Source organism: Montipora foliosa, unplaced genomic scaffold, assembly GCF_036669935.1.
Source record: "Montipora foliosa isolate CH-2021 unplaced genomic scaffold, ASM3666993v2 scaffold_135, whole genome shotgun sequence".
NCBI classification, from domain to species: Eukaryota; Metazoa; Cnidaria; class Anthozoa; order Scleractinia; family Acroporidae; genus Montipora; species Montipora foliosa.
This window is the reverse complement of record NW_027179435.1, coordinates 70,736-90,260: the sequence shown is the minus strand read 5'-3', so window position 1 is coordinate 90,260 and position 19,525 is coordinate 70,736. Positions and strand designations below refer to the sequence as shown.

At 51.1% G+C, this 19,525-nt stretch overlaps 8 non-coding genes across 8 annotated transcripts; 2 read left to right on the top strand and 6 right to left on the bottom strand.

The window, feature by feature from the left end:
• Positions 1–5,201: 5,201 nt before the first annotated feature.
• On the bottom strand, positions 5,202–5,393 carry LOC137986074 (U2 spliceosomal RNA). The gene has a single exon (XR_011119527.1). It is a non-coding gene; the product is annotated as a U2 spliceosomal RNA (small nuclear RNA).
• A 267-nt stretch (positions 5,394–5,660) lies between these two features.
• Positions 5,661–5,779, top strand: LOC137986103 (5S ribosomal RNA). Its single transcript, XR_011119556.1, has one exon. It is a non-coding gene; the product is annotated as a 5S ribosomal RNA (ribosomal RNA).
• A 976-nt stretch (positions 5,780–6,755) lies between these two features.
• On the bottom strand, positions 6,756–6,919 carry LOC137986137 (U1 spliceosomal RNA). Its single transcript, XR_011119588.1, has one exon. It is a non-coding gene; the product is annotated as a U1 spliceosomal RNA (small nuclear RNA).
• A 194-nt stretch (positions 6,920–7,113) lies between these two features.
• Positions 7,114–7,304, bottom strand: LOC137986098 (U2 spliceosomal RNA). The gene has a single exon (XR_011119551.1). It is a non-coding gene; the product is annotated as a U2 spliceosomal RNA (small nuclear RNA).
• Positions 7,305–12,943: 5,639 nt separating this feature from the next.
• Positions 12,944–13,135, bottom strand: LOC137986073 (U2 spliceosomal RNA). Its single transcript, XR_011119526.1, has one exon. It is a non-coding gene; the product is annotated as a U2 spliceosomal RNA (small nuclear RNA).
• Positions 13,136–13,402: 267 nt separating this feature from the next.
• On the top strand, positions 13,403–13,521 carry LOC137986092 (5S ribosomal RNA). Its single transcript, XR_011119545.1, has one exon. It is a non-coding gene; the product is annotated as a 5S ribosomal RNA (ribosomal RNA).
• Positions 13,522–14,497: 976 nt separating this feature from the next.
• LOC137986136 (U1 spliceosomal RNA) lies at positions 14,498–14,661 on the bottom strand. Its single transcript, XR_011119587.1, has one exon. It is a non-coding gene; the product is annotated as a U1 spliceosomal RNA (small nuclear RNA).
• Positions 14,662–14,855: 194 nt separating this feature from the next.
• Positions 14,856–15,046, bottom strand: LOC137986097 (U2 spliceosomal RNA). Its single transcript, XR_011119550.1, has one exon. It is a non-coding gene; the product is annotated as a U2 spliceosomal RNA (small nuclear RNA).
• Between the last annotated feature and the right edge of the window lie 4,479 nt (positions 15,047–19,525).

The window sequence follows — 19,525 nt, the reverse complement described above, 5'->3', positions numbered from 1 at the left end:
AAGGGGACACACAAAGAGCAAATGCGACAGTGACTCGACGACAGGACCACAAAAACAAGCGGAGGAGACAGATAAACCAAAAGAGAGAAGACGCTCAGCAGTGTAAATCACACCATGAGCTACCTTCCAGGAGAAATCAACAACAAAGCGGTCAAAATCAAAGAAGTGGAACTGGCGCCACGTATCATACCAGTAAAGGTCCCCAAAGGAGGGAAAGAACTTAACTACACAGTGCGGTGTGACAGAGGAACAGGATAAAAGAAACTGGTAACCGACTTTGGCAGAGAAAAAAAGCCACGGAGGCGACAACGTGAGGGTCAGAGGATGCGAAAACCAAAGTTCCCCGGGAGGGGGAAAAAGAGCCACCAAGCGACTCCCAGGCCAAAAGCAAAGAGGAGTAAAATGGCGGTAACAGGGACCTGTCGAAGGCAGCGGGACGGGAGAAAACATCAAGAGAGGAGGCAGCAAAACACGATTGAAACCAGTACGACACAAAGGAGGACCAGCTTGACGAGGACAAAGTAGACCGTTTGACCCACTGACCCAGAAGCGACCAAACCTTGAGCTTAATGTCCACCACCGAGAAACCTCCCAGCGATGTGGGCTGAACGACCACAGCACGTGCAACGAGCTCCCGCTTGGTTTTCCAGAAGAATGAGAAAACAAGGGAGTTAAGTTCTTTAAGTACCCAGGGGGGCATGTGGACCAGGGATGCCACATACCAAACCCTGGCGAGGGCCAGGCAATTGATGACCAAAGCCTTGCCATGAAAAGACAAGGAGCGCTGACGCCAGGAGGAGAGGACGCGTTCCACAGCCTCTATCCGAGGCCGCCAATTAGTTCATCAATGTCATGCGGGCCAATGAAGACTCCGAGGATTTTAAGCTTAGAAGATGTCCAGTCGAGAGGGACAGGGGGGTCAGTTCGGCCAGCCCAAGACCCCAGCCACAAGCCGCGAGACTTTGTCAGGTTGAGCTTGGATCCAGAACCAAGCTCATACCTTGTGTAGGTGTCAAAAACAGCCCTAATGGAGGCATCGGAGGACAAGATGAGCGATGTGTCATCCGCGTACTGGGAAATTGGAGAGAGCGGTGAGGGCAGTCCAGGCAGCAAAGGTCCAGTAATGGCGGGATTTGCTCGAATATTGGCGGCCAAGACCTCAGCGACCATAACATACAGCAAAGGTGCGAGGGGGCAGCCTTGACGCACCCCCCGTGTGAGACTGAAAAAGTTTGAGACATGACCGTTAACAATGACAGCACTCTGAACAGCATTATAGAAAAGGCGGATCCAGCGCAGAAAGGAGGTTTGGAAACCCATTCTGCAGAGGGTGGCATGCAGAAAGGACCAATCAACGCGATCAAACGCTTTTTCTTGGTCGAGCGAGAGGATGGCACAAGGAGACCCGGATTGCGTGGCGTAATGGACCATGTCTCGGAGATAAGCGACGTTCTCACCAATATAACGACCGGGGACACCACAGGTTTGATCCTCAGCCACCACGGCATGAATAACCTTCAGGAGACGCCCAGCGATGACGCGGGCAGCGAGCTTGTAGTCCACACTAAGGAGGGAAATTGGCCGCCAGTTACGAGGGTTCAGCCGGTCACCCGTCTTAAAGATGAGAGAAATGATGCCTCGACGCTGAGAGAGGCTGAGAGTGCCAGCCTCATAACATGAGTTCAGGACGAGCACGAGGTCCTGTCCGAGCACCGGCCAGAATTTGACATAAAACTCCATAGGGAGGCCATCCAAGCCCGGGGTCTTGCCTCGAGCCATCCCACATAAAGCAGTATAACACTCCTCCGACTGGAGAGGACCATCACACTGTTGAGCCTGGTCGGCGGACAAGGTGGAGGTGAGGGCGTCGAGCAGGGAAAGAGCCACGTCCCCGTCAGTAGGCTCGGCACTAAACAAGTTAGAATAAAAGGAAGCAAAAGCCTGGCATAGGTCCTTTGAACTCGAGACCACTGTGCCATCATCGCATCGAAGTGCTGAAATAAGTCGGTCGGCGGCACGCTTCTTTTCCAGACGGAAGAAAAAGGCCGAGGAGGTTTCACCTTCCTCAACCCATTGGCCCGAGCACGGACTTGGGCTCCCCGAGCTGCCTCGAGGTCTAGGGCAGCAAGGGCAGACAGGGTAGAATGGTACGGCTCAACACAGGAGGTGAAACCGGCATCAACACGGTTCTTAAGATGCCCAGCTAGTCGGCCAAGGAGGTCTCGACACTGCGATGTTTTCTTTCGAGCGCTCAGCGCAATATTTAATTGTGAGGCCTTTGATTTGGCTCTTGCCCTTATCCCACCACTTAGCTAGTGACGGGAAGGACAGCATGGACTGCCTCCAAACGGACCAAAAATTAGTGATATGCTGGATATAGTCCTCATCATTGAGGACAGAAATGTTGAGCTTCCAGAAACTGTCCCAGGAGCAGCAATGTCTGGGACACTACAAGAAAGCACCACACCACAGTGATCCGAAAACGGACAAGGAATAATATCGCAAGTCAAGACTGATGGTAACAGGAGTACGGGGCACCAATGAGATCAATACGGGAGGCCATAAGGCCGTCTGAGCGAGTCCAAGAGAAGGCAGAATCGGAAGGATGCAGGTGCCTCCAAATGTCCAGACAACAGCAGGAGTCAAAAAGACGTTTTAAGGTAGCAGTACTTTCGCGGGAAGTGTCAGAGACATTGGAGCCCCGACGATCGAGGGCGCGGTCGAACACAGTGTTAAAGTCCCCGGCAAGGAAGGTCGGATAGGTGGGATCAACCCAAGACGAGACGTCGTCCAGGAAGTCGTCACGGGCTGGGTTGCGATTGGGGGCGTAGAGACAGCAGATACGAAACGGGTGCCCAGAATGGGTAAAGTGGCAAAAAACAACACGCCCAGCGGTGTCACACCAAGAGCTCGTAAGGGTGACCGTGGGGCGGAATAAAATGATGCAACCACAAGAGTGTGCAGAGCCAACAGAAGCAACTGCATTAAAACCAGATGAACGAAACCAGACTGACATTCACTGTCTGAAGAGCAGTGGGCCCTCTTGTAGGCAGACAATGTCAGGGACCTGAGGAAAGGAACGTAACCAGTGCAGAACACCAGCGCGCTTGGACGAGTCCCTGAGACCATTGGTGTTTAAGGAGAGGATAGAGAGAGCCATAACTGAGAAGAAAGAGAGAGACAGCACAACTAGGAGCGACGGCTCCGAACCGGGGCAGGGGGAGCCAAGGAGGGAAGGCCAGAATGAACAGCCCTCCCAGACTCCCTGCCCTTTCCAGACTTCGAGCGGCCGGGGACCGCAGAACCAGGAAGAGGTTTCTTCGCTTTCTTCTTAGACTTGACCTGATCATCAGAGGAAGCCTCAACATCCGAAAGTCCACGCTTAGTGACTGGTGAATCAGTCAGCTCGACCTCGTTAACCATTACGGGAGACAGAGATAGAACCTGTGGGGTATTTACAGGGGTTACATTGATGCCCGTTAAAGGGTCATCGTCACTAAATATACTTTGACTGTATTCAGTCTCATTAACTAGTTCATTATCATTCGTATCCATTTCTTTTCCATTATTACTATTATCCATTTCCATTTCTTTTCCATTAACTACAGCATTATTTGTCATTTCTTTTCCAGTAACTACATTATTACTATTATCCATTTCCATTTCTTTTCCATTAACTATAGTAGTATTGTCCATTACACCAACTACGTTACTACTAGTGTTAACATTGTATTACTCTGTGGCGCAGCCAAACCATCAGACGCAGCGGCGGGGGAGGCAGCCACCTGCACGCGCGTCGAGGACCCACCATTACCGTTTTAGGGAGGGCCGCACCCTCCTTAACATTTACTGGTGGCAGGAGAGGCCATGGGTGGAGTACCAGGGGGGATAACTCATTGTCCCTGAGGTCGGTGTGGGAACCCCAACTTGAAATACCAGGTTGCGTGGGGGCAGGAGGACGAAGGGTTACCCCCTCGTCCCCAGAGTCCTCATGGTCAGAGCTTGCAGGAGAAGTGGGAAGGTCCTCAGGACCAGAACTGACATCCAGGAGGGGAGGCAGCGACTCCGGGGGAGTGGCACCAACAACAAGTGAAGCGGACGGATGGGCGGGGGTCGCAGGCGAAGATGGTGGGTTCCCCCAGGCATTGGGGGGGTTGGGCAATCCCTGGCCATGTGACCAGGCTCCCGACACCTGCGGCACTTCCCGCGCAAGTCACAGTTTTTGGTGAGGTGTTCCCCACGACAGATATCACATTCGGCCGGCTGACCCACATACCACACCTTACATTTATATCCAGCAATGTCCAGATTACGAGGGATCCGGCCAGAACGAACCATTTTGATGATACGGGCTCCAGTGCAGATTGCAGGGTCACCCGGGTAATGCTGGTGCCTTATCGTCTCCACCTTCCCGTACGAGGAAAAGTAGGGCCGGAGGCGATCATCACTCTCCTCAAAGGGATAGTGATACAACATAACATTTTGAGCTCGAGGCCCAGCATACATGACTTTGCACTTAGCACCAGCTAAAGTGACAAAATCATAACCTTCAACAATATTTTTACATTTTGGGTCAGCGAAAGTAATCTGAACCAGTTTTACGGGAACAAACTGAATACTGTCAATCACAAAGGGGGTGAACTTTCCCTTGATGGCTGTAACAAGTTCCGCCCTGGGAACAGAGGTTGGAACATCGGAAAGGTCGAGGACTACTGTCCTCTTAAAGGCCGCAAGAGGCATGATGAAAAGGGAAAAAGAGAAAAAACAGTCCCCCCGGAAAGCAAAGCTCCCAGGAAGGGAACAGAAAGACTGGCTACCCTGGGTTATGGCAGGACGCCAAGCATAAGTCCCCAGGAGGGTCACCAGTAAAACTCAGGAATCAAAAATCTTACCACAAATCCCAAAAACGCTTGTCCCCACACTCCAATTCCAATACGGAACTTACGCGTACCACAAGGAAAGGCACGAACCTGGCAGATAATAAAAACCCGCGTCAGGTAAGTATGCCTTTTCAACCTCTCCGGAACCGCAAAAACGCAACTTGTCTGCGCATACCATGTGGTAATGGGGGTCACGTGCTCCTCGTCCTGTCGTGTCGTGCTGTCCACTCGCTGCTATGCTACCTAGAAAAGAGAAGAGAAATGTGAAGGTTGGTTGCTTGGTCATTTGTTCTGCTTTCACTTGATTATTTCTTCCCCAGAGGGAAGTGGGCCACGCTCGGAGGTAGTGCTATACCGAGGCAACCCGTGGCCGGGACGAGGCAAGCCTCTTTTCCACGGCCCAGTTCCAAAAATCAGTTTAATATATGAGCTGCTCGATGAGCAGCGTATCAGATATTAAGCTGATAAGAACAGATACTACACTTGATCTTAGCCAAAAGGCCGAGAAGCGATGCCCGTAAATGCTCACAGCGGACAAGGTGCTCCCAGTCTCATGGCCACGAGATATGGTGGTCCGATTACAATCCGTGCCAAGGAAGGAATGCCCAAAGCCAACCTGAAAGCGAGGCGCACACAACGATCGCCCTTGTACAGTGGGCAGCAGGACCAGCATTGCATGGCACTTGCGTTGACGGCAAGAGGACAAATGCACATTGTGCTTGCTCTGACCTCGTTTTTATTTTCCCTTATAACAAAGTTAATTTTCACGGCGAATTACTTGTCTACGACCATACCACAGGGAAAACACCGGTTCTCGTCCGATCACCGAAGTTAAGCCCTGTCGGGCGGGGTTAGTACTTGGATGGGAGACCGCCTGGGAATACCCCGTGTTGTAGGCTTCCCTTTTTCCTTCTGTACACTTGATTATCTCAAAAAATCTCAGTTTCCTTTAATGAAAGAACATTCCAAACCAGGTTTTTTGAACACAACATGCCAACGATATGTCAAAGATGAGACATACAACAAAAACAAAATAGTTCACACGAGAAAGTGGAACTTGTATTCCCAAGGGAGCGCGTGCGCGCGAGATCTTATCAATCCAACGTTTATGACATGAAACGTATCTTTTCGTGTGAGCAAAGAACAGGATACGACAAGTAAAAAATGCATGCACTGTTATGCATTAGATGGAAGTTAACCTAGCCCGGATGATATGCATACAACGAAGGCTACAACACTACAACATTGATCCTGCGAAAACGTGACTTACGTGACGTAGCGCACTTCAAAGTCTTACTGTTCCCTGCTCAACACGGACAGTACGTATTCAAAGGGCCGATAAGACACTATCCTGACCATGAAAGATTTACTTTTTATGATAACAATCCAATTAACTGATAACATAGAGAAACCACAAAGTGTTGGCCACAGAAATGTAACGCCAACTGATCTGGCGGGTCCTCAGTTACTCAATGCAAAACGGGCTCTCCAGAACGCAACATAACACAACGCAAAAGAAATCTATCGCGATGGAGCAGTACAAACACACATCCACTTACGTTTTCGAAACGATGCACGAGGATAAGAGCTCGACCCGCTGGCATTTTCTTGTCTCACTCGTCTATCGATGGAAATCGATGCGGCTGAAATAAACACGTCCTCTCGCTCTCTCTACGGCCAAGAATGAAAGAAATAAAATCACAGTTTTGCAGTGCACCAAGTACGGAACATTCACCTACAATTTCAGCAGTGGAATTCACAAATACAACTCACCTTCCTTAGTCCTTACACCGCCACCGCATCTCCTTCCCTGCCCTGCCTGAAACGTTACCAACAAACCTTCCCATTAGCCAACTTTGCCACCGGGGTTTGGTGCGGGGACTAGCGCGAACGCAGGTCCCCACTACCAGAAATTATACGCTCGAGTTACCCACATTTGGGGTAATCGCAAGGGTCAACCCAATCGAAGTGCAATGAAAGAGCCTCACCTTGAGAGGACTGCCTCCCTGATCACAGTGCCTCCCGCGTCAGGTAAGTATGCCTTTTCAACCTCTCCGGAACCGCAAAACGCAACTTGTCTGCGCATACCATGTGGTAATGGGGGTCACGTGCTCCTCGTCCTGTCGTGTCGTGCTGTCCACTCGCTGCTATGCTACCTAGAAAAGAGAAGAGAATGTGAAGGTTGGTTGCTTGGTCATTTGTTCTGCTTTCACTTGATTATTTCTTCCCCAGAGGGAAGTGGGCCACGCTCGGAGGTAGTGCTATACCGAGGCAACCCGTGGCCGGGACGAGGCAAGCCTCTTTTCCACGGCCCAGTTCCAAAAATCAGTTTAATATATGAGCTGCTCGATGAGCAGCGGTGAATGGCAGACCAAAGGTCACCAGTCGACAGACTCATCCAACGCCTGAGGCATTGGTCACCAGTATTAGGCGACAGAGGCGAAATAAAACTAAGCAAATCAGGTGGTACAGAGGGTGAATTAAGCAGGTGGCCCGAAGCGAAAAACGAGCTTGTTGGAAACATAGAGGCGATGACTCCATCCGCCCCCCACTGGCGGGCAAAATAACGTCGACGTCTCCGGGTTGAAAAACGCTTGAAGAGCAAGGGGAGGTGGAACTTGACACGGGCCTTTGCTCCCTCAATGACGGCGAGGGCCCCAGGTTGACAGAACGAAAGCGGTAGTCATTGCGGGCCAGCCAGATGTGAAACTTACAGGCACACAACAGGTAACTGAAGACTTTGGGCACTGCGTGAAGCTCAGTGGAATTGAAACCAAAAAGTAAATGGCGACGCTCAAGCACAGGACACATAGGCGAGAAATGAAAAAGGAGGGACTGTAGCCAACCAACAACACTTTGAGCAAGGGGACACACAAAGAGCAAATGCGACAGTGACTCGACGACAGGACCACAAAAACAAGCGGAGGAGACAGATAAACCAAAAGAGAGAAGACGCTCAGCAGTGTAAATCACACCATGAGCTACCTTCCAGGAGAAATCAACAACAAAGCGGTCAAAATCAAAGAAGTGGAACTGGCGCCACGTATCATACCAGTAAAGGTCCCCAAAGGAGGGAAAGAACTTAACTACACAGTGCGGTGTGACAGAGGAACAGGATAAAAGAAACTGGTAACCGACTTTGGCAGAGAAAAAAAGCCACGGAGGCGACAACGTGAGGGTCAGAGGATGCGAAAACCAAAGTTCCCCGGGAGGGGGAAAAAGAGCCACCAAGCGACTCCCAGGCCAAAAGCAAAGAGGAGTAAAATGGCGGTAACAGGGACCTGTCGAAGGCAGCGGGACGGGAGAAAACATCAAGAGAGGAGGCAGCAAAACACGATTGAAACCAGTACGACACAAAGGAGGACCAGCTTGACGAGGACAAAGTAGACCGTTTGACCCACTGACCCAGAAGCGACCAAACCTTGAGCTTAATGTCCACCACCGAGAAACCTCCCAGCGATGTGGGCTGAACGACCACAGCACGTGCAACGAGCTCCCGCTTGGTTTTCCAGAAGAATGAGAAAACAAGGGAGTTAAGTTCTTTAAGTACCCAGGGGGGCATGTGGACCAGGGATGCCACATACCAAACCCTGGCGAGGGCCAGGCAATTGATGACCAAAGCCTTGCCATGAAAAGACAAGGAGCGCTGACGCCAGGAGGAGAGGACGCGTTCCACAGCCTCTATCCGAGGCCGCCAATTAGTTCATCAATGTCATGCGGGCCAATGAAGACTCCGAGGATTTTAAGCTTAGAAGATGTCCAGTCGAGAGGGACAGGGGGGTCAGTTCGGCCAGCCCAAGACCCCAGCCACAAGCCGCGAGACTTTGTCAGGTTGAGCTTGGATCCAGAACCAAGCTCATACCTTGTGTAGGTGTCAAAAACAGCCCTAATGGAGGCATCGGAGGACAAGATGAGCGATGTGTCATCCGCGTACTGGGAAATTGGAGAGAGCGGTGAGGGCAGTCCAGGCAGCAAAGGTCCAGTAATGGCGGGATTTGCTCGAATATTGGCGGCCAAGACCTCAGCGACCATAACATACAGCAAAGGTGCGAGGGGGCAGCCTTGACGCACCCCCCGTGTGAGACTGAAAAAGTTTGAGACATGACCGTTAACAATGACAGCACTCTGAACAGCATTATAGAAAAGGCGGATCCAGCGCAGAAAGGAGGTTTGGAAACCCATTCTGCAGAGGGTGGCATGCAGAAAGGACCAATCAACGCGATCAAACGCTTTTTCTTGGTCGAGCGAGAGGATGGCACAAGGAGACCCGGATTGCGTGGCGTAATGGACCATGTCTCGGAGATAAGCGACGTTCTCACCAATATAACGACCGGGGACACCACAGGTTTGATCCTCAGCCACCACGGCATGAATAACCTTCAGGAGACGCCCAGCGATGACGCGGGCAGCGAGCTTGTAGTCCACACTAAGGAGGGAAATTGGCCGCCAGTTACGAGGGTTCAGCCGGTCACCCGTCTTAAAGATGAGAGAAATGATGCCTCGACGCTGAGAGAGGCTGAGAGTGCCAGCCTCATAACATGAGTTCAGGACGAGCACGAGGTCCTGTCCGAGCACCGGCCAGAATTTGACATAAAACTCCATAGGGAGGCCATCCAAGCCCGGGGTCTTGCCTCGAGCCATCCCACATAAAGCAGTATAACACTCCTCCGACTGGAGAGGACCATCACACTGTTGAGCCTGGTCGGCGGACAAGGTGGAGGTGAGGGCGTCGAGCAGGGAAAGAGCCACGTCCCCGTCAGTAGGCTCGGCACTAAACAAGTTAGAATAAAAGGAAGCAAAAGCCTGGCATAGGTCCTTTGAACTCGAGACCACTGTGCCATCATCGCATCGAAGTGCTGAAATAAGTCGGTCGGCGGCACGCTTCTTTTCCAGACGGAAGAAAAAGGCCGAGGAGGTTTCACCTTCCTCAACCCATTGGCCCGAGCACGGACTTGGGCTCCCCGAGCTGCCTCGAGGTCTAGGGCAGCAAGGGCAGACAGGGTAGAATGGTACGGCTCAACACAGGAGGTGAAACCGGCATCAACACGGTTCTTAAGATGCCCAGCTAGTCGGCCAAGGAGGTCTCGACACTGCGATGTTTTCTTTCGAGCGCTCAGCGCAATATTTAATTGTGAGGCCTTTGATTTGGCTCTTGCCCTTATCCCACCACTTAGCTAGTGACGGGAAGGACAGCATGGACTGCCTCCAAACGGACCAAAAATTAGTGATATGCTGGATATAGTCCTCATCATTGAGGACAGAAATGTTGAGCTTCCAGAAACTGTCCCAGGAGCAGCAATGTCTGGGACACTACAAGAAAGCACCACACCACAGTGATCCGAAAACGGACAAGGAATAATATCGCAAGTCAAGACTGATGGTAACAGGAGTACGGGGCACCAATGAGATCAATACGGGAGGCCATAAGGCCGTCTGAGCGAGTCCAAGAGAAGGCAGAATCGGAAGGATGCAGGTGCCTCCAAATGTCCAGACAACAGCAGGAGTCAAAAAGACGTTTTAAGGTAGCAGTACTTTCGCGGGAAGTGTCAGAGACATTGGAGCCCCGACGATCGAGGGCGCGGTCGAACACAGTGTTAAAGTCCCCGGCAAGGAAGGTCGGATAGGTGGGATCAACCCAAGACGAGACGTCGTCCAGGAAGTCGTCACGGGCTGGGTTGCGATTGGGGGCGTAGAGACAGCAGATACGAAACGGGTGCCCAGAATGGGTAAAGTGGCAAAAAACAACACGCCCAGCGGTGTCACACCAAGAGCTCGTAAGGGTGACCGTGGGGCGGAATAAAATGATGCAACCACAAGAGTGTGCAGAGCCAACAGAAGCAACTGCATTAAAACCAGATGAACGAAACCAGACTGACATTCACTGTCTGAAGAGCAGTGGGCCCTCTTGTAGGCAGACAATGTCAGGGACCTGAGGAAAGGAACGTAACCAGTGCAGAACACCAGCGCGCTTGGACGAGTCCCTGAGACCATTGGTGTTTAAGGAGAGGATAGAGAGAGCCATAACTGAGAAGAAAGAGAGAGACAGCACAACTAGGAGCGACGGCTCCGAACCGGGGCAGGGGGAGCCAAGGAGGGAAGGCCAGAATGAACAGCCCTCCCAGACTCCCTGCCCTTTCCAGACTTCGAGCGGCCGGGGACCGCAGAACCAGGAAGAGGTTTCTTCGCTTTCTTCTTAGACTTGACCTGATCATCAGAGGAAGCCTCAACATCCGAAAGTCCACGCTTAGTGACTGGTGAATCAGTCAGCTCGACCTCGTTAACCATTACGGGAGACAGAGATAGAACCTGTGGGGTATTTACAGGGGTTACATTGATGCCCGTTAAAGGGTCATCGTCACTAAATATACTTTGACTGTATTCAGTCTCATTAACTAGTTCATTATCATTCGTATCCATTTCTTTTCCATTATTACTATTATCCATTTCCATTTCTTTTCCATTAACTACAGCATTATTTGTCATTTCTTTTCCAGTAACTACATTATTACTATTATCCATTTCCATTTCTTTTCCATTAACTATAGTAGTATTGTCCATTACACCAACTACGTTACTACTAGTGTTAACATTGTATTACTCTGTGGCGCAGCCAAACCATCAGACGCAGCGGCGGGGGAGGCAGCCACCTGCACGCGCGTCGAGGACCCACCATTACCGTTTTAGGGAGGGCCGCACCCTCCTTAACATTTACTGGTGGCAGGAGAGGCCATGGGTGGAGTACCAGGGGGGATAACTCATTGTCCCTGAGGTCGGTGTGGGAACCCCAACTTGAAATACCAGGTTGCGTGGGGGCAGGAGGACGAAGGGTTACCCCCTCGTCCCCAGAGTCCTCATGGTCAGAGCTTGCAGGAGAAGTGGGAAGGTCCTCAGGACCAGAACTGACATCCAGGAGGGGAGGCAGCGACTCCGGGGGAGTGGCACCAACAACAAGTGAAGCGGACGGATGGGCGGGGGTCGCAGGCGAAGATGGTGGGTTCCCCCAGGCATTGGGGGGGTTGGGCAATCCCTGGCCATGTGACCAGGCTCCCGACACCTGCGGCACTTCCCGCGCAAGTCACAGTTTTTGGTGAGGTGTTCCCCACGACAGATATCACATTCGGCCGGCTGACCCACATACCACACCTTACATTTATATCCAGCAATGTCCAGATTACGAGGGATCCGGCCAGAACGAACCATTTTGATGATACGGGCTCCAGTGCAGATTGCAGGGTCACCCGGGTAATGCTGGTGCCTTATCGTCTCCACCTTCCCGTACGAGGAAAAGTAGGGCCGGAGGCGATCATCACTCTCCTCAAAGGGATAGTGATACAACATAACATTTTGAGCTCGAGGCCCAGCATACATGACTTTGCACTTAGCACCAGCTAAAGTGACAAAATCATAACCTTCAACAATATTTTTACATTTTGGGTCAGCGAAAGTAATCTGAACCAGTTTTACGGGAACAAACTGAATACTGTCAATCACAAAGGGGGTGAACTTTCCCTTGATGGCTGTAACAAGTTCCGCCCTGGGAACAGAGGTTGGAACATCGGAAAGGTCGAGGACTACTGTCCTCTTAAAGGCCGCAAGAGGCATGATGAAAAGGGAAAAAGAGAAAAAACAGTCCCCCCGGAAAGCAAAGCTCCCAGGAAGGGAACAGAAAGACTGGCTACCCTGGGTTATGGCAGGACGCCAAGCATAAGTCCCCAGGAGGGTCACCAGTAAAACTCAGGAATCAAAAATCTTACCACAAATCCCAAAAACGCTTGTCCCCACACTCCAATTCCAATACGGAACTTACGCGTACCACAAGGAAAGGCACGAACCTGGCAGATAATAAAAACCCGCGTCAGGTAAGTATGCCTTTTCAACCTCTCCGGAACCGCAAAAACGCAACTTGTCTGCGCATACCATGTGGTAATGGGGGTCACGTGCTCCTCGTCCTGTCGTGTCGTGCTGTCCACTCGCTGCTATGCTACCTAGAAAAGAGAAGAGAAATGTGAAGGTTGGTTGCTTGGTCATTTGTTCTGCTTTCACTTGATTATTTCTTCCCCAGAGGGAAGTGGGCCACGCTCGGAGGTAGTGCTATACCGAGGCAACCCGTGGCCGGGACGAGGCAAGCCTCTTTTCCACGGCCCAGTTCCAAAAATCAGTTTAATATATGAGCTGCTCGATGAGCAGCGTATCAGATATTAAGCTGATAAGAACAGATACTACACTTGATCTTAGCCAAAAGGCCGAGAAGCGATGCCCGTAAATGCTCACAGCGGACAAGGTGCTCCCAGTCTCATGGCCACGAGATATGGTGGTCCGATTACAATCCGTGCCAAGGAAGGAATGCCCAAAGCCAACCTGAAAGCGAGGCGCACACAACGATCGCCCTTGTACAGTGGGCAGCAGGACCAGCATTGCATGGCACTTGCGTTGACGGCAAGAGGACAAATGCACATTGTGCTTGCTCTGACCTCGTTTTTATTTTCCCTTATAACAAAGTTAATTTTCACGGCGAATTACTTGTCTACGACCATACCACAGGGAAAACACCGGTTCTCGTCCGATCACCGAAGTTAAGCCCTGTCGGGCGGGGTTAGTACTTGGATGGGAGACCGCCTGGGAATACCCCGTGTTGTAGGCTTCCCTTTTTCCTTCTGTACACTTGATTATCTCAAAAAATCTCAGTTTCCTTTAATGAAAGAACATTCCAAACCAGGTTTTTTGAACACAACATGCCAACGATATGTCAAAGATGAGACATACAACAAAAACAAAATAGTTCACACGAGAAAGTGGAACTTGTATTCCCAAGGGAGCGCGTGCGCGCGAGATCTTATCAATCCAACGTTTATGACATGAAACGTATCTTTTCGTGTGAGCAAAGAACAGGATACGACAAGTAAAAAATGCATGCACTGTTATGCATTAGATGGAAGTTAACCTAGCCCGGATGATATGCATACAACGAAGGCTACAACACTACAACATTGATCCTGCGAAAACGTGACTTACGTGACGTAGCGCACTTCAAAGTCTTACTGTTCCCTGCTCAACACGGACAGTACGTATTCAAAGGGCCGATAAGACACTATCCTGACCATGAAAGATTTACTTTTTATGATAACAATCCAATTAACTGATAACATAGAGAAACCACAAAGTGTTGGCCACAGAAATGTAACGCCAACTGATCTGGCGGGTCCTCAGTTACTCAATGCAAAACGGGCTCTCCAGAACGCAACATAACACAACGCAAAAGAAATCTATCGCGATGGAGCAGTACAAACACACATCCACTTACGTTTTCGAAACGATGCACGAGGATAAGAGCTCGACCCGCTGGCATTTTCTTGTCTCACTCGTCTATCGATGGAAATCGATGCGGCTGAAATAAACACGTCCTCTCGCTCTCTCTACGGCCAAGAATGAAAGAAATAAAATCACAGTTTTGCAGTGCACCAAGTACGGAACATTCACCTACAATTTCAGCAGTGGAATTCACAAATACAACTCACCTTCCTTAGTCCTTACACCGCCACCGCATCTCCTTCCCTGCCCTGCCTGAAACGTTACCAACAAACCTTCCCATTAGCCAACTTTGCCACCGGGGTTTGGTGCGGGGACTAGCGCGAACGCAGGTCCCCACTACCAGAAATTATACGCTCGAGTTACCCACATTTGGGGTAATCGCAAGGGTCAACCCAATCGAAGTGCAATGAAAGAGCCTCACCTTGAGAGGACTGCCTCCCTGATCACAGTGCCTCCCGCGTCAGGTAAGTATGCCTTTTCAACCTCTCCGGAACCGCAAAACGCAACTTGTCTGCGCATACCATGTGGTAATGGGGGTCACGTGCTCCTCGTCCTGTCGTGTCGTGCTGTCCACTCGCTGCTATGCTACCTAGAAAAGAGAAGAGAATGTGAAGGTTGGTTGCTTGGTCATTTGTTCTGCTTTCACTTGATTATTTCTTCCCCAGAGGGAAGTGGGCCACGCTCGGAGGTAGTGCTATACCGAGGCAACCCGTGGCCGGGACGAGGCAAGCCTCTTTTCCACGGCCCAGTTCCAAAAATCAGTTTAATATATGAGCTGCTCGATGAGCAGCGGTGAATGGCAGACCAAAGGTCACCAGTCGACAGACTCATCCAACGCCTGAGGCATTGGTCACCAGTATTAGGCGACAGAGGCGAAATAAAACTAAGCAAATCAGGTGGTACAGAGGGTGAATTAAGCAGGTGGCCCGAAGCGAAAAACGAGCTTGTTGGAAACATAGAGGCGATGACTCCATCCGCCCCCCACTGGCGGGCAAAATAACGTCGACGTCTCCGGGTTGAAAAACGCTTGAAGAGCAAGGGGAGGTGGAACTTGACACGGGCCTTTGCTCCCTCAATGACGGCGAGGGCCCCAGGTTGACAGAACGAAAGCGGTAGTCATTGCGGGCCAGCCAGATGTGAAACTTACAGGCACACAACAGGTAACTGAAGACTTTGGGCACTGCGTGAAGCTCAGTGGAATTGAAACCAAAAAGTAAATGGCGACGCTCAAGCACAGGACACATAGGCGAGAAATGAAAAAGGAGGGACTGTAGCCAACCAACAACACTTTGAGCAAGGGGACACACAAAGAGCAAATGCGACAGTGACTCGACGACAGGACCACAAAAACAAGCGGAGGAGACAGATAAACCAAAAGAGAGAAGACGCTCAGCAGTGTAAATCACACCATGAGCTACCTTCCAGGAGAAATCAACAACAAAGCGGTCAAAATCAAAGAAGTGGAACTGGCGCCACGTATCATACCAGTAAAGGTCCCCAAAGGAGGGAAAGAACTTAACTACACAGTGCGGTGTGACAGAGGAACAGGATAAAAGAAACTGGTAACCGACTTTGGCAGAGAAAAAAAGCCACGGAGGCGACAACGTGAGGGTCAGAGGATGCGAAAACCAAAGTTCCCCGGGAGGGGGAAAAAGAGCCACCAAGCGACTCCCAGGCCAAAAGCAAAGAGGAGTAAAATGGCGGTAACAGGGACCTGTCGAAGGCAGCGGGACGGGAGAAAACATCAAGAGAGGAGGCAGCAAAACACGATTGAAACCAGTACGACACAAAGGAGGACCAGCTTGACGAGGACAAAGTAGACCGTTTGACCCACTGACCCAGAAGCGACCAAACCTTGAGCTTAATGTCCACCACCGAGAAACCTCCCAGCGATGTGGGCTGAACGACCACAGCACGTGCAACGAGCTCCCGCTTGGTTTTCCAGAAGAATGAGAAAACAAGGGAGTTAAGTTCTTTAAGTACCCAGGGGGGCATGTGGACCAGGGATGCCACATACCAAACCCTGGCGAGGGCCAGGCAATTGATGACCAAAGCCTTGCCATGAAAAGACAAGGAGCGCTGACGCCAGGAGGAGAGGACGCGTTCCACAGCCTCTATCCGAGGCCGCCAATTAGTTCATCAATGTCATGCGGGCCAATGAAGACTCCGAGGATTTTAAGCTTAGAAGATGTCCAGTCGAGAGGGACAGGGGGGTCAGTTCGGCCAGCCCAAGACCCCAGCCACAAGCCGCGAGACTTTGTCAGGTTGAGCTTGGATCCAGAACCAAGCTCATACCTTGTGTAGGTGTCAAAAACAGCCCTAATGGAGGCATCGGAGGACAAGATGAGCGATGTGTCATCCGCGTACTGGGAAATTGGAGAGAGCGGTGAGGGCAGTCCAGGCAGCAAAGGTCCAGTAATGGCGGGATTTGCTCGAATATTGGCGGCCAAGACCTCAGCGACCATAACATACAGCAAAGGTGCGAGGGGGCAGCCTTGACGCACCCCCCGTGTGAGACTGAAAAAGTTTGAGACATGACCGTTAACAATGACAGCACTCTGAACAGCATTATAGAAAAGGCGGATCCAGCGCAGAAAGGAGGTTTGGAAACCCATTCTGCAGAGGGTGGCATGCAGAAAGGACCAATCAACGCGATCAAACGCTTTTTCTTGGTCGAGCGAGAGGATGGCACAAGGAGACCCGGATTGCGTGGCGTAATGGACCATGTCTCGGAGATAAGCGACGTTCTCACCAATATAACGACCGGGGACACCACAGGTTTGATCCTCAGCCACCACGGCATGAATAACCTTCAGGAGACGCCCAGCGATGACGCGGGCAGCGAGCTTGTAGTCCACACTAAGGAGGGAAATTGGCCGCCAGTTACGAGGGTTCAGCCGGTCACCCGTCTTAAAGATGAGAGAAATGATGCCTCGACGCTGAGAGAGGCTGAGAGTGCCAGCCTCATAACATGAGTTCAGGACGAGCACGAGGTCCTGTCCGAGCACCGGCCAGAATTTGACATAAAACTCCATAGGGAGGCCATCCAAGCCCGGGGTCTTGCCTCGAGCCATCCCACATAAAGCAGTATAACACTCCTCCGACTGGAGAGGACCATCACACTGTTGAGCCTGGTCGGCGGACAAGGTGGAGGTGAGGGCGTCGAGCAGGGAAAGAGCCACGTCCCCGTCAGTAGGCTCGGCACTAAACAAGTTAGAATAAAAGGAAGCAAAAGCCTGGCATAGGTCCTTTGAACTCGAGACCACTGTGCCATCATCGCATCGAAGTGCTGAAATAAGTCGGTCGGCGGCACGCTTCTTTTCCAGACGGAAGAAAAAGGCCGAGGAGGTTTCACCTTCCTCAACCCATTGGCCCGAGCACGGACTTGGGCTCCCCGAGCTGCCTCGAGGTCTAGGGCAGCAAGGGCAGACAGGGTAGAATGGTACGGCTCAACACAGGAGGTGAAACCGGCATCAACACGGTTCTTAAGATGCCCAGCTAGTCGGCCAAGGAGGTCTCGACACTGCGATGTTTTCTTTCGAGCGCTCAGCGCAATATTTAATTGTGAGGCCTTTGATTTGGCTCTTGCCCTTATCCCACCACTTAGCTAGTGACGGGAAGGACAGCATGGACTGCCTCCAAACGGACCAAAAATTAGTGATATGCTGGATATAGTCCTCATCATTGAGGACAGAAATGTTGAGCTTCCAGAAACTGTCCCAGGAGCAGCAATGTCTGGGACACTACAAGAAAGCACCACACCACAGTGATCCGAAAACGGACAAGGAATAATATCGCAAGTCAAGACTGATGGTAACAGGAGTACGGGGCACCAATGAGATCAATACGGGAGGCCATAAGGCCGTCTGAGCGAGTCCAAGAGAAGGCAGAATCGGAAGGATGCAGGTGCCTCCAAATGTCCAGACAACAGCAGGAGTCAAAAAGACGTTTTAAGGTAGCAGTACTTTCGCGGGAAGTGTCAGAGACATTGGAGCCCCGACGATCGAGGGCGCGGTCGAACACAGTGTTAAAGTCCCCGGCAAGGAAGGTCGGATAGGTGGGATCAACCCAAGACGAGACGTCGTCCAGGAAGTCGTCACGGGCTGGGTTGCGATTGGGGGCGTAGAGACAGCAGATACGAAACGGGTGCCCAGAATGGGTAAAGTGGCAAAAAACAACACGCCCAGCGGTGTCACACCAAGAGCTCGTAAGGGTGACCGTGGGGCGGAATAAAATGATGCAACCACAAGAGTGTGCAGAGCCAACAGAAGCAACTGCATTAAAACCAGATGAACGAAACCAGACTGACATTCACTGTCTGAAGAGCAGTGGGCCCTCTTGTAGGCAGACAATGTCAGGGACCTGAGGAAAGGAACGTAACCAGTGCAGAACACCAGCGCGCTTGGACGAGTCCCTGAGACCATTGGTGTTTAAGGAGAGGATAGAGAGAGCCATAACTGAGAAGAAAGAGAGAGACAGCACAACTAGGAGCGACGGCTCCGAACCGGGGCAGGGGGAGCCAAGGAGGGAAGGCCAGAATGAACAGCCCTCCCAGACTCCCTGCCCTTTCCAGACTTCGAGCGGCCGGGGACCGCAGAACCAGGAAGAGGTTTCTTCGCTTTCTTCTTAGACTTGACCTGATCATCAGAGGAAGCCTCAACATCCGAAAGTCCACGCTTAGTGACTGGTGAATCAGTCAGCTCGACCTCGTTAACCATTACGGGAGACAGAGATAGAACCTGTGGGGTATTTACAGGGGTTACATTGATGCCCGTTAAAGGGTCATCGTCACTAAATATACTTTGACTGTATTCAGTCTCATTAACTAGTTCATTATCATTCGTATCCATTTCTTTTCCATTATTACTATTATCCATTTCCATTTCTTTTCCATTAACTACAGCATTATTTGTCATTTCTTTTCCAGTAACTACATTATTACTATTATCCATTTCCATTTCTTTTCCATTAACTATAGTAGTATTGTCCATTACACCAACTACGTTACTACTAGTGTTAACATTGTATTACTCTGTGGCGCAGCCAAACCATCAGACGCAGCGGCGGGGGAGGCAGCCACCTGCACGCGCGTCGAGGACCCACCATTACCGTTTTAGGGAGGGCCGCACCCTCCTTAACATTTACTGGTGGCAGGAGAGGCCATGGGTGGAGTACCAGGGGGGATAACTCATTGTCCCTGAGGTCGGTGTGGGAACCCCAACTTGAAATACCAGGTTGCGTGGGGGCAGGAGGACGAAGGGTTACCCCCTCGTCCCCAGAGTCCTCATGGTCAGAGCTTGCAGGAGAAGTGGGAAGGTCCTCAGGACCAGAACTGA